At 45.6% G+C, this 20,283-nt stretch overlaps 1 long non-coding RNA gene across 1 annotated transcript in view; it reads right to left on the bottom strand.

Annotated features, from left to right (window-relative positions):
• LOC138848789 (uncharacterized) overlaps window positions 1-20,283 on the bottom strand; it is a 25,253-nt gene extending 4,970 nt beyond the window's left edge. Inside the window, exons 1-2 of the long non-coding RNA XR_011386862.1 lie at window positions 20,080-20,283; window positions 14,433-14,599 (exon numbers count right to left, since the gene is read on the bottom strand). This is a non-coding gene — a long non-coding RNA (uncharacterized lncRNA). The remainder of the gene's footprint in view (window positions 1-14,432; window positions 14,600-20,079) is intronic.

Here is a 20,283-nt window from a genome sequence, read left to right as displayed (position 1 = left end):
GTGCAGGGAACTAACAGGGGACAGGGAGGCTTCTGTGCCGGGTCTGTGAGAAAAAAAAACAAAAAAACAAAAAAAACTGAGGCCATGTGGGAGGACTCACAGTGTGGCTGGGACTGTGGGCAGTCACTGTGGGAGACTCCACAAGCTCAGGGGCTCCTGGTCACCTGGTGAGGGACGTTGCTGGGGAATCTGAACTTACACTGAGGATTGCACAGATCCTTTGTGTGGTCCTTGAGGCAGAGGGGATGAATAATATAGTCACTGCAGCTGGCACTCAGACACTGGTCTTCTTTGAGGAGAGGAGCTCAGCTAAGCAGAATAAACTCCCTTTCTGATTAATAAAGGAGATTTACCACGCTAAACCTGGATGTGTCACCTTAGACACACCCTTCACCATGGAGAACTGAACAGAGCTTCCTGGCCACATCCATTACAAGCCTTTAGAAATTCACTGAAAGCAGACACTCCACTTAACTACTGAGGCATGGTACAAACATAAAAGCTGCCACAGCAGAAAAAAAAAGAAGAAGAAGAAACAACCAATGAGTATTTCCATAAATGCCAAACAACAAATGCATCAATTCAAGGAACAAGAATAAGGAAGACAACATGACACCCTTAAAAGGAGACAACACTTCAGTACTAGATTGTGAAGATGATGAGAAGGAAGAAATGCAAGAAATGGAATTCAAAAAATTGATCATAAGATTACATGGAAGTAATCAGAGGCAAATGCACAAACTACTGAAATCCTTACAGGACACAAAAGAAAATTTTTTTCATGAAACTGAGATCTTGAAATCAAAATTAAATGAAGAATTCAATAGAACAAATAAAAAATGCACTGGAAAGCTTTAACAACAGAATCGGTGAGGCAGAATAAATAATATTGGACTTAGAAGACAAAGCACAGAAAATTATACAGTCAAACCAAAAACAAGAAGAGGAAATTAGAAAACTAAAAAACATTTTTGGGAATCTACAAGATACTATCAAAGGATCCAAGGTTCTAGGTTCTAGGAGCTCATGAAGGAGTGGAAAGAGAGGATTAAAAGGCCATTTTAGTGAAATAATAACAGAAAACTTCCCTAACTGGGAGAAAGAAAGGGACCTCCAAGTATATGAAGCGCATAGAACTCCTAATAGACATGACCAGAAAAGATCTTCACCACGACACATTGTAATCAAACTCACCACAGTAAAACATAAAGAAAAGATTCTAAAATGTGCATGAGAGAAACACCAGATTAATTTCAGAGTCTCTCCAATTAGACTCAACAGCAGACTTCTCATCAGAAACCCTACAGGCTAAGAAAGAATGGTGAGATACAGTCAAAGTCTTATGAGAAAAAAAGGAACAATCCAGAATACTATACCATGCAAAGCTCTCATTTATGAATTAAGGTGAAATAAAAACCTGCAATAACAAACAGAAATTGAAAGAGTTTGTAACTGCTCATCCAGCCCTACAAAAGATGCTTAAAGATATGCTGCACACAGAAACACAGAAATATCACCATGAAAGAAGATAAAAGAAGAAAATTTCCCAGTAAAAGTACAAAGGAAATTCAAAGTAAAAAATAGGAGTATTTTTGGTAAAATGGCAGGGCAAAGTTATTACTTAATCAATAGTCAACTTGAATGTAAATGGCCTCAACTCTCCAGTTAAAAGACACAGAATAGGGGCTGGCACTGTGGTGCACCAGGTGAAAGCCCTGGCCTGAAGTGCCAGTATCCTATATGGGCGCTGGTTCTAGTCCTGTTTGTTCCTCTTCCAATCCAGCTCTTGGCTGTGGCCTGGAAAAGCAGTGGAAGATGGCCCAAGTCTTCAGGCTCCTGCACCCACATGGGAGACTCGGAAGAAGCTCCTGGCTCCTGCTTTGGATTGGTGCAGCTCCGGCCATTGCGGCCATCTGGAGAGTGAACCAAAAGATGGAAGACCCCCCCCCCCGTAACACTTTCAAATAAATAAAATAAATCTTTTTTTTAAAAAGACACAGACTGGCTGAATGGATTCAAAAACAAATCCCTGGCGGCACCGCGGTTCACTAGGCTAATCCTCCGCCTGTGTGCTGGCACCCCCAGTTCTAGCCCCAGTCAGGGTGCTGGATTCTGTCCTGGTTGCTCCTCTTCCAGGCCAGCTCTCTGCTGTGGCCTGGGAGTGCAGTAGAGGATGGCCCAAGTGCTTGGGCCCCTGTACCCGCATGGGAGACCAGGAGAAGCACCTGGCTCCTGCCTTCAGATCAGCATGGTGTGCCCGCTGCAGCACGCTGGCTGCAGCAGCCATTGGAGGGTGAACCAACAGAAAAGGAAGACCTTTCTGTCTCTCTCTCTCACTGTCCACTCTGCCTGTCAAAAAAAAAATTCCAACTATTTGTTGCCTACAAATATTTGTACAACAAAGATGTACACAGACTGAAAATGAAAGGATGGAAAAAGATGTTCCATGCCAGCAAAAAAACAAAAAAAAGACAGGTATAGCCATCCTAATATCAGACAAAATAGACTTTAACACAAACACTGTTAAAAGAGACAAAGAAGGGCACTATATAATGATCAAGGGATCAATTCAACAGGAAGATGTAACTATATTTACATATATGCACCTAATTACAGGGTTCCTGGCTATTTAAAAGAAATGTTAAGGAATCTAAAGGAAGACATAGACTCCAATACAATAGTAATGGGGGACTTCAATACCCCACATTCAGCAATGGACAGATCAACCAGCAGAAAATCAGCAAGGAAACAGCAGATTTAATTGACACTATAGACCAAATGTACCTAACAGATAACTACAGAACTTTTCATCCTACACTAGCAGAATACACATTCTACTCACAAGTACATGGAACTTCCTCTAGGATTAACCACATGCTATGCTATAAAGCAACTCTCATCAAATTCAAAAAAATCAAAATCATACTATGCATCTTCTGGGAACACAATAGAGTGAAGCTGGAAATCAGCAACTCAGGAATTTCTAGATCATATGCAGACATACAAAGACTGAACAACATGCTCCTGAATGAACAGTGGATTGTAGAAGAAATCAAGAGAAATCAAAAAATTTCTGGAAACAAATGAAGACAACACAACATATCCAAACTTATGGGATACAGTAAAATCAGTGTTAAGAGGAAATTTTATAGCAATAGGTGCCTACATCAAGAAATTGGAAAGGCACCAAATAAATAAGGTATTGATACATCTCAGGATCTACAAAAACAACAGTAAACCAAACCCAAAACTAGTAGGAGAAAAGAAATAAAATTAGAGAAGAAATCAACAAAACTAAATCCAAAAAATAATATAAAGATCAGCAAAACAAAGAGCTGTTTTTTTGAAAAAATAAACAAAATTGACATACCATTGCCCCAACTAACCAACAGAAGGAAAGAGAAGACCCAAATCAATAAAATTAAAGAAGAAAAAGGAAATGTAACAAAAGACACCATGGAAATACAAAGAATCATCAGAAATTACTATAAACAACTGTATGCCAACAAACTGGGAAACCTAGAAGACATGGGTAGATTCCTGGACACATATAACCTACCCAAATTGAGCCATGAAAACACAGACAACCTAAACAGACCCATAAAAAAGATGAAAATTGAATCAGTAATAAAGGCTCTCTCCACAAAGAAAAGCCTAGGACTAGGTGGCTTCACTGCTGAATTCTACCAGCCATTTAAAGAAGAACTAACTCTAATTCTCCTACTCAAAACAACTGAACAGGAGGGAATCCTCCCAGATTCTTTCTATGAAGCCAGCATCACCTTAATTCCTAAACCTGAAAAAGATGCAACAGAGAAAGAGAATTACAGACCAATTTCCCTGATGAACATAGATATAAAAATCCTCAACAAAATTCTAGCCAATGAAATCCAACAACACATCAGAAAGTTCATCCACCTAGACCAAATAGGATTTATTGCTGGTATGCAGGGATGGTTCAAGATTAAAAAATCAATCAATGTGACATACCACATTAAGAGACTACAGAACAAAAACCATGATTAGCTCAATAGATGCAGAGAAAGCATTTGATAAAATACAACACCCTTTCATGATGAAAACTCTAAGCAAATTGGGTATAGAAGGAACATTCCTCAACACAATCAAGGCAATTTATGACAAACCCATGGCCAGCGTCATATTGAATGTGGAAAAGTTGGAAGCATTTCCACTGAGATCTGGTGCCAACCAGGGATGTCCAATTTCACCATTGCTATTCAATATAGTTCTGGAAGTTTTAGCCAGAGCCATTAGGAAAAAAAAAAGAAGAGAGAGAGAGAGAGAGAGAGAGAGAGAGAGAGAAATCACAGGAATTCACAGGGATACAAATTGGGAAGGAGGAAGTCAAACTATCCCTATTTGCAGATGACATGATTCTATATATAGGGGATCTAAAAGACTCCACTAAGAGACTATTGGAACTCATAGAACAGTTTGGAAAAGTAACAGGATATAAAGTCAAGACACAAAAATCAAAAGATTTTGTATACACAGACAATGCCATGGATTAGAAAGAACTTCTATGATCAATTGCATTCACAATAGCTACAAAAACAATCAAATACCATGTAATAAATTTAACCAAGAATGTCAAAGATCTCTATGATGAGAATTACAAAACATTAAATAAAGAAATAGAAGAACATACAAAAAATGGAAAAATCTTCCCTATTCATGGATTGGAAGAATCAATATCACCAAAATGTTCATTCTTCCAAAAGCAATTTACAGAGTCAATGTGATACCATTCAAAATACCAAAGACATTCTTCTCAGATATAGAAAAAATGATGCTGAAATTCATATGGAGGCACAGGAGACCTCCAATAGCTAAAGCAATCTTATACAACAAAAACAAAGCCAGAGGCATCACAATACCAAATTTCAAGACATACTATTAGATAGTTATAATCAAAACAGCCTGGTACTGGTACAAAAATAGATGGATAGATCAATGGAACAGAATAGAAACACCAGAAATCAATCCAAACATCTACAGCCAACTTATATTTTACCAAGGAGCTAAAACCAATCCCTGGAGCAAGGACAGTCTCTTCAACAAATGGTGCTGGGGAAACTGGATTTCAACATGCAGAAGTATGAAATCAGAACCCTACCTTACACCTTACACAAAAATCTACACAACATGGATTAAAGATCTAAATCTATGATCTGAAAGCATCAGATTATTAGAGAACATCTGAGTAACCCTGCAACGTACTGGTACAGGCAAAGAGTTCTTGAAAAGACCCCAGAGGCACAGTCAAAGCCAAAATTAACAAATGGGATTACATCACATTGAGAAGTTTCTGTAATGCAAAAAACAGTCAGGAAAGTGAAGAGGCAACCAAAAGAATGGGAGAAATTATTTGTAAACTATGCAGTTGATAAAGGAGTAATAAGCAAAATATACAAAGAGATCAAGAAACTCCAACAACAAAACAAACAACCCAGTTAAAAGATGGGTCAAGGACTTAAATAGGCATTTTTCAAAAGAAGAAATTGAAGTAGCCAACAGACACATGAAAAAATGTTCAGGATCACTAGTTGTCAGGGAAATGCAAATCAAAACCACAATGAGGTTTCACCTCACCCCAGTTAGAATGGCTTACTTACAGAAATCAACAAACAACAAATGCTGGTGAGGATGTGGGGAAAAAGGAACACTAATCCACAGTTGGTGGGAATGTAAACTGGGAAAGCCACTATGGAAGACAGTACAGAGATCCTTAGACATTTGAGTGTAGACCTACCATATGACCCAGTCATCCCACTCCTTGGAATTTATCCAAGGAAATTGAATCAGTACATAAAAGAGTTATCTGCACCTCCATGTTTACTGCAGTTCAATTCACAATAGCTAAGACATGGAATCTACCTAAATGCCAATCAACTGAAGACTGGATAAAGAAATTAAGGGATATGTACACTATGGAACACTACACAGCAGAAAAAAATGAAACCGGGCATTTGCAACAAAATGGATGAACCTGGAAAACATCATACTTAGTGAAATAAACCAGTCCCAAAGAGGCAAATACCATATCTTCTCCCTGATCTGTGAGAACTAATAGAGCACCTAAAATGAAATCTGTAAAAGTGAAATTGACACTTCAAGAAGGGATGACTTGAGCTGACCTTGTCTTGACTGTGGAAGGAACAGGTTTTTTTTTTTCAGTTTTTTTCTTTATACTATTTGTTGAACTCTTAACATGGAGTTAATCATATGTGTATAAAGTCAATTGAAATTGATCTCAGTAAAAAATAAGAGTGGGAATAACAGAGGGAGGAGGAAGTTTGTAACTATAAAACTGTATAGTTCTGCATATTTCTAAGGGTACAGTTTAAAAACTTGTCATGGGGCTCCAATTCCCACTAAGCTTGGTGGTAAAAATGCCATCTTAATTGTTAAAGTGATCATATTAAGTGTTAAAGTGAACATATAGATAGGATTAAGTGTTAAAGAGATAATATAAATAGGATCAAGTGCCTGAAATAATAATACATAGAATTAAAAAGGAGAGAATGTTCCAACATGGGAAGCAGTCCACACAGCAGACTCATAGACTGAAAAACACCCTAAACAGCACTCTGACCTCAGAATCAGCCCTTAAGGCTTCCTTGTCTGGCTGAAAAGCCCATGAGAGCATTTCAGGCATGGAAAGCCAAGGCACTGTGGCAAAAAATGTTCTACACGAAGGATCTCTGTGAGTGAGACCCCAGTGGGGCCTTGTTCAAATACTGATTCAAAAGGCTTCCATAGCTTAGGCAGCTTATTTCAAGAGCCTCAGCTGGTCACTGATGTCATACATAAGAATGTTAACTGTTAAATTAACAACAGGAGTCACTGTGCACTAACTCTCCATGCAGGACCTCTGTCCTCAATGAGTTGCATTATGAGAGTTAACTGTAAAACTTGTTCTCAGACTGTGTGTGTGTGTGTGTGTGTGTGTGTGTAAATTGTTGAAATCTTTACTTAGTATAGAGTTGATCTTCTGTGTACAAAGTTAATTGAAAATGAATCTTAATGAGAATAGGACTGGCAAAGGGAAAGGTAAGAGGAGGGGGAAGGGTGGGAGTGTCAGTGGGAGGGCGGGATGGTGGGAAGAATAACTATATTCCTAAAGTTCTACTTTTGAAATTTGTATTCCTTAAAAAATAAATTTAAAAAACTAGTGCTAATGCAACATTGTCAAAAGTCTTAGGAAAAATTCATTTGCAATTTTGCCACCAAATATAGTAGCTATTTTAAAATATTTCCCCATCTCCCATGTGCATTTCTAGTATCTTAAATGTAGTTTTTTAAAAAAGATTTATTTGAAAGTCAGAGTTACACAGAGAAGGAGAGGCAGGCAGAGAGGGAGGGAGGGAGGGAGGGAAGGAGACAGTTCTTCCATCCATTGGTTCATTCCCCAGATGGCCACAACCACCGGAGCTATGCTATCTGAAGCCAGGAGCCAAGAGCTTCCTCTGGGTCTCCCATGTGGCTGTAGGGACCCAGGACTTGGGCTATTTTCCCAGACCACAGCAGAGAGCTGCATTGAAAGTGGAGCAGCTGGGACTTGAACCAGTGTCCATATGGGATGTTGGCACTTCAGGGGGCGGCTTTACCTGCTACGTCACAGTGCTAGCCCCAAATGTAGTTTTAATATTTGCTATTTAAGGGGCCAACGCTATGGTACAGTGTGTTAAAGTCCCAGCCTGCAGTGCCAGCATCTCATATGGGTGCCAGTTCGAGTTTCAGTTGCTCCACTTCTGATCCAGCTCCCTGCTGATGTGCCTGGGAAAGCAGCAGAGGATGGCTCAAGTCCGTGGGCACCTGCATCTACTTGGGTGACCTGAAAGAAGCTCCTGGCTCCTGGCTTCAGATTGGTTCAGCTCTGGCCATTTGGGGAGTGAACCAACAGATGGAAGATATTTCTCTGTCTCTACCTCTCTTTGTAACTCTTTCAAATAAATAAAGATAAAACTTTTTTAAAAAATTGCAATTTAAAAATGACTATGGGCTAGTGCTGTGGCATAGCAGGTAAAGCTGCCACCTGCAATGCCAGCATCCCATATGGGTGTAGGTTCAATTCCCAGCTGCTCCACTTCTGATCCAGCTCCCTGCTAATGTGCCTGGGAAAGCAACAGAAGATGGCCCAAGCCCTTAGGCCCCTGTACCCACATGGGGGACCCAGAGGAAGGAAGCTGCAGGCTCCTGGCTTTGTATCCACCCAGCTCCAGCCATTGCAGTCATTTGGGGAGTGAACTAGACAATGGAAGACATCTCTCTCTCTCTGCCTCTCTGCAACTCTGCCTTTCAAATAAATAAATAAATCTTTAAACAAAAATAAAAATGTCTGCAGTTGGAAGATCTCTCTCTCTCTCCCTCCCTCTCCCTCTCCCTCTCCCTCTCCCTCTCCCTCTCCTCTCTCTGTGTAACACTGACTTTCAAATAAATAAATAAAAATATTTTTAAAAAGATTTTATTTGAAAGAGTTAGGGAGGGGAGGGGAGAGGGAGGGAGAGGGAGGGAGAGGTAAAGAGGGAGGGAGGGAGGGAGGGAGGGAGAATATCTTCCATCTGCTGGTATACTACCCCAAATAACTGCGATGGCCAGGGTTGGGCCAAACCAAAGCCAGGAGCTTCATCTGGGTCTCCCTCATGGGTGGCAGGGGCCCAAACACTTGGATCATCTTCTGCTGCTTTCCCAGGTGCATTAGCAGGGAGCTGGATTGAAAGTGGAGCAGCCGGGACTCAAACCAGCACCCATATGGATGACTTTACCAGCTACGCCACAATGTTGGTCTTTTTTTTTTTTTTAATGATGTCTTTTAATCAAAAGTTTCACTTGTAAAAAGGCTTAGAAACATAGGCTTCACTATGAGAAAGTGATTTTCTGACGACAGAACTGTCTGGTCAATTTTTTATGACTTTCATACCAGAGACACTTAAGGTGTCTGAACAGAAGAAGCGCTGTGAAAACCCCAACAAAAAACATTCAATTCACTCAACCTATACAGCTTTTATGATTATAGATGAGAATTTAAATACTCCCACAGACAATTAACATTAGTTATAGGGGCTTCAGATTTTTTTGTTAACCAGGATATCAGCTTTATGAATGTTATTCATATTCTGCTTAGCTTTTGTCTGTAAGGCCACTTTTGGATCATCTGGTAGATTCAAAGCAAATCATCTTTTGAAGTTGTTTGAGAGGCAGCAATCTTCAAGTCCGTGAGTAATTTGGTCAGTAGACAGGGATGGGTATTTCATTGCAAACCACAGCCAACATGTGGGGGAATACTAGGGCAGTTGGCTCTCAAGGCCCATGCTACAGTTGTGCAGTGTCACAGCACTGCTTTAAAGGACTTTGGGTCTTATTTCCAATCACACCACATACTCATACCGAATAACTATACTTTCAGAATCCTAGAGGTCACTGCTCTTTGCTTCTCTCCTTCTTGACTTCTACCAACACCTGATGTTAGCATAAAGTCAGTATAAAGGATAACTTGGGGAGAAAATTTTGCTTTATATTATATTATATATATTTTTATTTTTATATTTATATTAGGAGGATATATTATATTTATATTAGGAGTAAATGTGATATTTTCTATTGATACATTTGTTTGCAGTCCCTATAAATTTTTTTTTCTTTTTGAGTTTTCAAAAGATTGTAACTTCAAAATTTTGGGGGCCAGCATTGTGTCATAGTAGGTAGGGCTGCCATCTGCAATGCCAGCATCTCATATGGGCACCAGTTCACATCTCGGTTGCTCTACTTTTGATCCAGCTCCCTACTAATGGCCTGGGAAAGCAGCAACAGATGGCCCAAGTGCTTGGGCTCCTGCTACCTACATGGGAGACCTGTAAGAAGCTCCTAGCTTTAGTCTGGCCCAGCCCTGGCCGTTGCAACCATCTGGAGAGTGAACCAGGGAGTGGAAGTTCTGCGTGTGTGTGTGTGTGTGTGTGTCTCCTCTCTGTAACTTTTTCAAATAAATAAATAAATCTTTAAAAATAAAATATTCTTGCTTCTGTTTCCTGTGCTTTTGGGATCTGATTTTTTAAAGAAATCCTTACCCATTCTAACGTCCTGAAGTGTTTTCCCTATGTTTTGTTCTAGTAGTTTCAGTTTCAGGTCTAGGGCCAGGGTTGTGGCTCAGCAGGATGGTGGCATCCCATGTTGGAATAGTACTTTGAATACATACATACCTGTACCTCTCCTATTCCCAACAGGGGACAGACAGGGGTTTCCAGAGGTCAGGACAAGAGTAAGGTGGGAAGAAAGCATATGGGGCCCATGTGAGGATGGCTATGAGCCTTGTGCTGTCTATATGTCAATGTCTTGGTTGTGACATTGTCATACAGTGTTTCAAACGCTACAGTTTGGTGGAAATTGGCTAAAGGGTACAAATGATGTCCTTGTATTACTATTCCAACTGCATGCAAGGCCACAATGATCTCAACATAAAACATTAAAAATGAAAGTAGGGGCCGGTGCTGTGGCATAGTGGGTAAAGCCGCCGCCTGCAGTGTCAGCATCCCATATGGGCGCCAGTTCGAGTCCCGGCTGCTCCACTTCTGATCCAGCTCTCTGCTTTGGCCTGGGAAAGAAGTAGAAGATGGCCCGAGTCCTTGGGCCCCTGCACCTATGTGGGAGACCCGGAAGAAGCTCCTGGCTCCTGGCTTCAGATTGGAAAGCTTCAGCCATTGCGGCAACTGGGGAGTGAACCAGCAGATGGAAGACCTCTCTCTCTCTCTCTCTCTCTGCTTCTCCTTTTCTCTCTGTGTAACTCTTTCAAATACATAAATAAATCTTAAAAAAAAAAAATTAAAGGAGACTCATTAACAGCCCTGCAAGCTAAACTCAGTTAGCTTTTTGGGGCCTTGTTAGATTGCTCCTCAGCAGCCTCTGCTCCCCACCTGCCCTTCTGTGACCCACCTGCCCTTCTGTGACCCAACCTGCCCTTCTGTGACCCAACCTGCCCTTCTGTGACGCAGCCCCAGCAGGGTGGCCAGGACGCCTCCTGCAGCCTGGCAGGGAGGGAGGCCTCCGCTCCCACTTGACATCTGCTAGAGCTGGATACTGAGGCGTGCTGGGTCCACAGTTTCTTCTGCCTGTTTGCTAGCAGCACACAACTCCTTCTAAAACCTTTCTGTTTGGGTAGGTTGCCTATTTCCAGAGAGCAGGCTCTGGTGGGAGCTTTTATTTTTCTTTTTCCTGCACCTATCAGCAATGCCACACCGCCAGCTTCTCCAGCACCCAGTCTCAGAGACATGTGAGACAAAAGAAAACCCAGAGAAAGCACCACGGTGTTTGTTTTCAGATCCTGAAACTGCCAGTCACTCTGCTTGCTTCTTTCCAGTCTTCCCTCTGAAAACTTCCTCACAGTGTCTCCCGTTTGTTTCTAAAATCACGCTCATAGGTTCTGAGAGGTGAATCACTGGGGGTCCTGTTGTGGTGTGAGCATCGCAGAGTGCCCTTACACGACCCTAGACCGTCACGCCTCCTGTTCACCCACACCGTGTCATATAGCCACTGGTGCATATGTGCTCCCTGACCGGACGTCCTCATGTGGCCTGTGACTGTGTACACTATATATTATACAGGGTGTGGGTGTGGGTGTGAGTGTGGGTGTGGGTGTGGGTGTGGGCGTGGGGGTGCTATCCAGGGCTTTTAGTCTACTCAGGGAAATGTAGGGCAGCTCCTTCTTCCTAGAGGTCTTAAACTACTATAAAACAATTTTTAAAATTTATTTACTTGACAGAGACACACAGAGAGAGAGAGAGAGAGTTCCCATATGCTGATTCACTCCCCAAATGCCCACAATGACCCCATGGCTGGGGCCAAAGCCAGGAGCCAGGAATTCTACCGAGTTCTCCTGCATGATAGTAGGAATGCAATGACTTGAGACACCGCTGTGGCCTCCCAGTGTCTGCACTAGCAGGCAGCCAGAGTCAGGAGTATCGAACCCAGTGCTCTATGTACATGCAGGCCAAACACCTCCCCTTGCCCTTCTTTTTATTTTATTTATGTATGTATTTCTTTATTTTTAAGATTTATTAAATTATTTGAAAGGCAGAGTTACAGAGAGAAGGAGAGGCAGAGAGAGGTCTTCCATCTGCTGGTTCACTTCCCAGCTTTACCTGCTACGCCACAGCACAGGCCCCTATAAGTTGTTATTGACCTACAGCTGAAGTTGTAGGAGCAAAACTATGAGCCCACTAAATATGTCTTATTGCCTGATGGGTGAGCTGCCTGTCTGTCCCTGGAGGGTGTTAATATGTTCCACTATGTTCCTCATCTACTGGAACTCTATTAAGACTAACTTTAAAGATAAGCGATGTTGGGGGCCGGTGTTGTGGTGAGACTGGTTAAGCCGCTGCCTGCAATGCCATCATCCCATATGGGCACTAGTTTGAGTCCTGGCTGCTCCACTTACAATCTGGCTCCCTGCTGATGTGTCTGGGAAAGCAGCAGAGGATGGCCCAAGTCCCTGTGGCACCTGCATCCATGTCGGAGACTGGATAAAGCTCCTAGCTCCTGGCTTTGGCCTGGCCTAGCCCTATCTGGTCATTGTGGCCATTCAAGGAGTGAACCAGCCAGTGGAAGATTGATATCTCTCTATCTCCCTCCCCCTGTAAAACATTTTCTTAAATAAATGATGCAGGGCTGGCGCCGTGGCTCACTTTGTTAATCCTCCACCTGCAGTGCCGGCATCCCATATGGGCACCGGGTTCTAGTCTCAGTTGCTCCTCTTCCAGTCCAGCTCTCTGCTGTGACCTGGGAAGGCAGTGGAGGATAGCCCAAGTGCTTGGGCCCCTGCACCCACATGGGAGAACAGGAGGAAGCACCTGGCTCCTGGCTTTGAATCAACGCAGCGTGCTGGCCATAGCAGCAATTTGGGGGGTGAACCAACGGAAAGAAGACCTTTCTCTCTGTCTCTCTCTAACTCTGCCTAATAAAAAATAAATAAATAAATAATGCTCATATACACTGAAGACACGTACAGTTCCTAGAAAGTAAGGAAATTAAATTTCTAATATCAAATCAAAATATTTTAGAATACGGATTCACATAATGAAGATTAACCTTTGACAAATGAGGCTAGTTTGGTAAATTTGATTCAAAAAATAACCATGTCACTTCCCTTATTTATCATACGGCACAAGCATGCATTTCATTTTACTTGGCTTATCATTCCTAAATTATACAAGTGTGCATATCAAATTTCAGTTATTACTTAATGCTATATAATGTTTACGATGGTTTGATAGGGAAATATGTGTTCAATGAAATTCAATCATGATACTGATAAATGTTTTCTTTCAACAGTATATATTTTTATAGCTGGAAGATAATTTCTAAGATCTTTCAGAGATTTGGAACCTTAGGCTAATGCTCAGCTTAATTAATTAGTGGATAACCTAGATATCTAAATACTAGGAAATGCAGAAACAGGCTACTAAACATAATTTCAAGTCGCGTATTGTTGCTTCTTAGTTGTATACTACTGGCAGGCTGTCTCTTGGCTGTGTTTGTTCTCATGCTTTCAGAATGTGTAAAGGGGATGTGTAGCCATGGAAGATTAAGTCATGAACTTGCTATTCTGCCAAAATGCTTGTCCAAGACACCCAGGTCTCACTTATCCAAGATGCCTTTACTAAAGGCATTTGGGTCAAGGTTATGAAAATGTGTACAGTGGTTAGCGCCACACTGGAAGCAACAGTGGGACTGGCCAGCTCCCTGCTATGGGCTGGGAAAGCAGTAGAAGATGATCCATGTACTTTGGCCCCTGCACCTGCATGGGAGACCTGGAAGAAGCTCCTGGCTCCTGGCTTTGGCCTGGCTCAGCTTTGGCCATTGCAGCCATTTTGGGGAGTGAACCGGTGGATGGAAGACACCTCTCTCTCCCTGCTCCTCCTATGTATGTCTCCTTCTCTCTCTGTAACTGCACCTTTCAAATAAATAAACATTAACAAACCTTTAAAAAAAGATGCAACGGTGATAGAGAACTGTGCTTGGGCTTTTGGTTTTTCAAGGAGAGACCCTTTTCTCCTCCACCTTTTTGGGAGAGACCTCAGAGGACAAAGCAGGAACTCCTTATCTTCCTCCCAGGTCTTCTGCAGAGTGTCTCTCACTTGGCTGCTCCCACCTTGGCATCTGCTGCTTGGGGGACCCAGGTTCCCCTGAGGTTTGGTTCCAGGATGACTGTGTGGCCGAGCGTGATCAACACTGCTCATTACGGAACTAGCCGCCAGGAGATGTGACCTGCTATGTGAAAGCTGGCTAGAATAATATTTGTTTTAGAGGATTGTTGTGAGAAAGAAGTGAGCAGAGCAGGTGCATGTGCGAGCACATTCGAAGTCAGGATGGGTTGGCTGATTCCTCAGCTTCCCCAGGGAAGCCAGAATCCGACTTACCTTTTGTTCTTGCCTCTCAAGGAAGCTGATACAGCCAGCATAAAACCCACTGGGAGCTCAGGAGGGCCAGCGCTGTCCTGGGCCAGGTTCCATAGAGGCCGCGTGCGTTTGGTTCTGCCCCACCTTGGCAACAGGTTGCCTGGCTCCCATCCCAGCAGCCAGCAGCCCTGTGGAAACAAGTCGATCCGGTTACTAGCTCGCTGAAGCTTTTATCATTGGCAATGTGCTGATACTTTATCCACTGCTTGCAACAGGTGATGTGTACTTAAGGCTGCAGGAATCAAGATACCAAGACTCCTCAAAGAACCTGAGAAACCTGCTCCAACCTCTCTCAGCCACCTGCGCGACAGGGCCTGGCTGTAGAAGTGAGCGAGGATCTGATATGTAGGGAAGGGCGGGACCTAGAAGCACTAAGCTCATTTCAGTCCACGGTGTGTGAACTGGGGCAGCTAGGACAGGAGATGGGTGGGAGATGAGAGAGGCCCACTGTGAAGGGAAGATGTTCAGGAGGAGAACAGGGCCCCCAGGGGAAGTCCTGTGGGACAAGGGGCGGGCATGGAGAAGCAGGAAGCCAGTCGGGAGAGGAGCTTCTGGAGGTGGTGGGAAGGGAGGGAGGGCAGCCCAGGGAGCAGAGGAGCCTCCAGAGCTTAATGCCAAACAACCTCCCAGGCTCCCTGACTCTCTGCGGAAGACAAAGCTCTAGGAGCTACAAGCCTGGCCTGGGTCAGGCAGGATGTGGAGGAATGCCTGCTCCACCCTGGGCGAACATTCTCCACCAGGAAATACATTCTGGGACTTGCAGAGTCTTGGTTCTCCTTAGATGGCCCTGCTGTAAGCCAAGCCAATCGGGTGGCCATTGCTTTCAGGAACTTGTCGTGCAGGTCAACAGAGCTCAGGGGTTTCCAGAGATAGGACTGCCCCTTGCACTATTGCAGGCTGCAGGATGGAGGGCGTGTGTGTGGCACGGGCCTCCATTGGCCATCTTCAGAGCCTCTTCAAAGCCTTGATTTTTAGAATTGAGAGGTTCTGTAAATGGTCCATCCAGGCCCACATTTGTTCCCGAGCATGTGATGGGAGGCATTCAATGATAGTAGGTCTGATTGAGAGGAGCACAGTGTATGCTTGGAAGGATGGAGGGTAGCCTTGCAGGAAAGGGGCTGGGATTCTGTCGTTGTTCTTGTGAGTCAGGGGTCCAGGCACAGCATGCCGTGTGCTCTGCTTAGGGTCTCACTGGGCTGGAGGCAAGAACTCAGCCCCACCTGGGCCTCTACTGAGGCAGAACCCTCTTCTAAGCTCAGGTTTGCTGGCAGGATCCGTTTCCTTGTGGTTTTATGACTAAGGGCCTTAGTTTCTTTCTGGCTATTGGCTGAAAGTTTCTCTCAGCTCCTGGAAGCTATTCCCAGTTTCTAGAGGCTTCCAGAATTTTCTCCCTCAGGGGCTTTCCCCACATGGCCCCTCACTCTACCGAGCCAGCAGGGAGTGTTACGGTCAGTCTGCTAACCAGACAGAGTCCCACATAACTAACTTAACACGGAAGTGACATTCCTTGGCCGTCATCATATTCTTTGGGTCAGAGGCAAGTTACCTGTAAGTAAGGGGAGAGAATTCCATAAGAAATAAGCAGCAAGGAGCAGGGATCTTGGGAACAGGCCTTGAGGTTTGACAGTGGTGCAGCCCCAGAAGGCCACACACAGAGCTTATCATAGCATTCAAAAATTAGGTACTAGAGAGCTGGCATGTGGTGCAGTGAGTCGAGCTGCTGTTTGGGTTGCTCACATCCATACTGGAGAAGCTAGGATTGAGTCCCATCTCTGCTTCTGATCCAGCTTCCTGCTAATGTACTCCCTGCCCAGCAGCACAGAGTGGCTTAATTACTTGGGTCCCTGTTACCCATGTGGGAGACCCAGATGGATTTCCTGGTTCCTGCCTTCAGCCTAGCCCAGCCTTGACTGTTGAGACAATTGGAGATTGAACCAGTGGATGGAAAAGCACTCTCACTCTCTCTCTGCCTGTCTCTCTCTCACTCTCTCCATCTCTGTCACTCTACCTTTCAGATATATAAAAATAAGTAAACATTAAAAATTATTTATGAGGCTGGCATTGTGTCATAGCAACTAAAGCCACCACCTGAGACACCAGCATCTCATAATGATGCCAGTTGGAGTCCCAGCTACTCCGTTTTTTTAAAGATTTTATTTATTTATTTGAGAGGTATAGTTACAGACAGTAAGAGAGAGAGACAGAGAGAAAGGTCCTCCTTCCGTTGGTTTACTCCCCAAATGGCCACAACGGTTGGAGCAGTGCCGATCTGAAGCCAGGAGCCAGGTGCTTCTTCCCAGTCTCCCATGGGAATACAGGGGCCCAAGCACTTGGGCCCTCCTCTACTGCCCTCCCGGGCCACAGCAGAGAGCTGGACTGGAAGAGGAGCAGCTGGGACTCAAACTGGTGCCACTATGGGATGCCGACACCACAGGCAGAGGATTAACCTACGGCGCCTTGGGGCCAGCCCCTGCTCCATTTTCAATCTATCTCCCTAGTAATGGCCTGGAAAATCAACTGAAGGCAGCCCAAGTGCTTGAGCCCCTACACCCATGTGGGAGATCTGGAAGAAGCTCCTGGCTCCTGGCTTTGGCCTGACCCAGCCTTGGCCACTGTGGTCATTTAGGGAGTGAACCAGAGGATGGAAGATCTCTCTCTCTCTAAAACTCTGTCTTTTAAATAAATATTTTCCTAAAGATTTTTTATTTATTTATTTGAGAGGTAGAGTTACTGACAGAGAGAAAGGTCTTCCATCTGCTGGTTCACTCCCCAAATGGCCACAAAGGTCGGACCTGGGTGGATCCGAAGCCAGGAGCCAGGAGTTTCCTCCAGGTCTCCCACACAGGTGCATGTGGGCCATCCTCCACTGCTTTCCAAGGCCACTAGCAGAGAACTGATTGGAAGAAGAGTGGCTGGGTCCCAAACCAGCCTCCATATGGATGCCCGCACCACAGGTGGAGGCTTAGCCTACTATGCCACAGCACTGGCCACAAATAAATATTTTAAAAATAATTAGAAATGCCCTTTAAACAATTATTTACTGAGACTCAAAGAGAAGAGGAGGTAAGGAGAGCTTTCCACGTTACTTCTACTGCCTTTTGTGAATGTTCTTCTTGGCTTCCTGCTGGAATCTTCCTGGCCAGGTGACAGGCCAAGACCACTGGAAGATGCTCCGCTACCGCCTGCCCCTGCCCCCACTGCTGTGTGACCTGGCATCCTTTTTCATTCCATGGCCTCCTCTGAGGTCATGCTTCCTGTCTTTCCTTCCGTCTTCATGTCTAACTGCAGCTAACATCTTCCCCGATTCCCACTCCCTTCCTCCAAGGAGCTGCTCACCCCACCCCAAGTGGCTTTCCCAATCTTTCAGTTTACTTACTTATTTGTTTGAAAGACACAGACTGACAAAGAGAGAAGGAGAAACAGAGATCTTCCATTTGCTGGTTTACTCCCCAAATGGCCACAACTGCTGGGGCTGGGGTCCCAACTCCATCTCCCACATGTGCGGCAAGGCCTAAGCACATGGGCCATCTTCCACTGCTTTCTGGGCACAGTAGCAGGTAGCTAGATCAGAAGCAGAGCAGCTGGAACCTGAACCCATGCCCTGGTACGGGATGCTGGCGTCGCAGGCTATGCTTAACCTGTCACACCACACAGTGCTGGCCCCAGCTTTCCTGGCTTCTCATCCCATCTGTCACATCTCAAAAGGCTCTAGAACCCAGCACACATCTGCATGCTGGGTGGTACTTTTTTTTTTTTTTTTTTGAAAGGAGAGAAGGTGCCATGTTTTCGTCCACTTTCTGCGGCTCTAACAGAATGCCCGAGATAAGGTGATTTACAGAGGTTTACTTAGGGGCTGCCTCGCCCCGCTTCCTGGGGCCAGGGTGGCTGTGCCACATGTCCCATCTGGAGGCTGGGAAGCCCGGCAGCCTTTGAAAGCAAATGCAGATGGCTCGACTTTAGGGGTCCGTGCTTGGCCCCCAGCCATCTTGCTCCCACCTCTGCATAGGCCTGCCCACCACGCCATCCTCTCCAGGCCTGGCTATAGTTATGCCAGAGAAAAACAAGGCAGGTGTGTGCCATGCTGGAGCGAATCCCAGACCTCACTTAGCTTATCAGCGGCTCTGCCCTTGTGCTGGGGCTCAGACCGTGGGAGCCGAGAGTGTGCGCCCCACTTGCTCAGGCCTGGGAAGCTGGCAGGAGGGAAACCCCAGCTGGGCTCACCCTTCCTCCTGCAGGCCCCTTTGGCTTTTCCTCCCTTGTCTTCTCTCCCCACAAGGACCTGCAGGGGGTTTGGGGGCAGTGGATCCTGGGGCAGAATTGCTCCCCTGCCTTAGGCTCTCTGGGATCTGTGAAGATCCACTGCTCACTAAAGCTTGGTCCCATGGGCTTCTCTTCTCACCAGCAGGGCTCCCGTGCTCCTGAAAATCAGCGACACGTGTGGGAATGCAGGGTCAGCACCCGGGGAGGGGCTCTGGACAAACAGCCCTGGGATGTGGCAGAAGCCGGCTGCCATGGAGAAGGGGGGGGGGCGCAAAGCCACAGAGGCTCCCCACTCTTGGAAAGGGCTTGAAGACAACCTCACGACCTGGAGAGCTGCAAGGAGCAAACTCTGCACCTGAGAGACTAGGATGGCACCAGCCCTGAGCTGCAGGACAAGAAGCTGGGAGGGTGATCTGGCTGGACGAGCAAGTTATCGTGCTGTGATTTACGGCCAAACCAGACCTAAGACACTTAGAGACCTCCAGAGGGCCCTGGCTTCTCAGCCTTTGTGAACCAGATTTCACAGGAGCGAGAAAGGGAGGCCACCGAAGTTGTTCTCAGGAAACAACTCAGACAACCAGATTGCAATAGGCGACGCCTGTTCAGACTGGTCAGGGCAGGTGTGGTGAATGTGACTCAGCTCCCTGGGGTCAGATCCCGATGGGCAGGGTCCTAGGACGTGAAATCAGCAGGTTGCTGACTCTGGTCCAAAAGTAACTCTGACTCTCCCCAGCCTGCTGCTCTGGCTGATGAATAAGCACGTGTACCTGCTGGGGAACCGAACCAACAAACCAAGGAGCAGGTGCTCACCCCCGGCGGCTGCAGCCTGGCCATGTGCGGCATACTGAGAGAGGGGAGGTCAGCAAGATGGCTGCGGGCTGGGGCTCTAGCGTCTGCTCACACCTTTCAGGAAGGTTTCTAGGGACTCCAGTACCCAGTAAACGAGGCAGAGGCCTGAGCTTTGTGTCTGAGTGATGCTGGCAGAACAGGGCCAGCACCTGCAGGTGAGGGGACCTCTAGGGTAGGTATCCCTGCCCGTGCACTAGACAGGAACCCATGATTAGCTGGGTTGCATTTATATGCTCACCAGCCCCTCCCCTGCTGGGCCACCCAGAGAGAAGTCACCGGCCAGCAGCACTGGCCTCCTGGGCCCTGCCCCAGACTGGCTGAGTCGGAAGTACCAGATCCCCAGGCGACTTGGGTGCACACAAAGGTCTGAGAAAGACTCTGCTAGACCCTGGGAGTGTGGCAGTCTCTCTGGGGAGGGGTGGCCTGGAGAGCCCCACTGTCCTGGTCTCAGGGTCTGGCCCCACCACTCCAGCCCGGGGCCCCACTGCAGCTTCCTCACCTGCACAATGAGGGCCATCACGGTGCCAAGCTGATGAACGGGCAGGTATATGGAGGCGCCCGGCGCGGAGCAGGCGTGGGAGCCGTGGTGCTCCTTCTGCCACCTCCTTCCTGGCAGAGGCTCCAGGGCGCTGAGGAGTGGGTGTTCCTGATGCTTCCAGGGTGTGCTGATGCGGGCCCAGGCGATCACTTCAACCAGAGTGCC

This window comes from Oryctolagus cuniculus, chromosome 2 (assembly GCF_964237555.1).
Source record: "Oryctolagus cuniculus chromosome 2, mOryCun1.1, whole genome shotgun sequence".
Classification (NCBI taxonomy): Eukaryota; Metazoa; Chordata; class Mammalia; order Lagomorpha; family Leporidae; genus Oryctolagus; species Oryctolagus cuniculus.
This window is presented reverse-complemented; position numbering and strand designations above follow the sequence as displayed.